We start from the raw sequence: 779 nt of genomic DNA, 5'->3' as shown, positions 1-779 counted from the left end.
TGGGTTTAACCCCCCCCCCCTCCCTAACCCCTCAAAATATGCCTGACTCGTATAACAGTCAAAAATGCGTAAAATTTTTTTTACTGTGTTTTGTAAAATATTTTGTACCCTCTTATCAAAATCCCCCCCCCCTCCTCGAGAAAAACCCCTGGATGCAAACTTAGATACTATAATTAGTTAAGCATTCGAAACGAATATTATAGATGACACATATATGGTTGGGGTCTGCTGTCATTTAAGTCGACAAGTATTTGTCTCTTGTTCAAACCTTATAATGCATCAGTTAGTCAGTAAAAATGAAAACTTGATCCACCCCTCATCTTATAGAAACGTAAGCATAATTTTTTTTGAGGGGGGGGGGAGACAATAATGAAATATTTTTGGCTACTTCCCATAAATTGTTAGGGCGGAGGGGGGGAGTTTGAGCCCTGAGGCTCCTCCCATGTATATGTGATGTTTCTCTTTTGAAACGAACCCATGCCACAAGGTACTTCCTCACCAGACTTTATCCCAAGCATTAACGCATCCAATCAATGTTCTTAAAAAGTCTCACGATCAATACGATTAGATAATCACTAAAATTAGTTACGATAAATATGAACATTATAGAAAACATGTGCGGGGAGGGGGAGGATAATTCTCTTACTATGAGTCTAGTCGTCACCTCAAATTATATCCCTCCGAGATCGCTCTCTTATGAGCATGCGTGAAGATTTAAAGCGGCAAGTACGGAAGAATCGCTCACCCATGTGGGGTGACAATATTTAGTATTCAATATG

The sequence above is a fragment of the Artemia franciscana genome, chromosome 20 (assembly GCF_032884065.1).
Source record: "Artemia franciscana chromosome 20, ASM3288406v1, whole genome shotgun sequence".
In the NCBI taxonomy this organism is placed as follows: domain Eukaryota; kingdom Metazoa; phylum Arthropoda; class Branchiopoda; order Anostraca; family Artemiidae; genus Artemia; species Artemia franciscana.
This window is presented reverse-complemented; position numbering follows the sequence as displayed.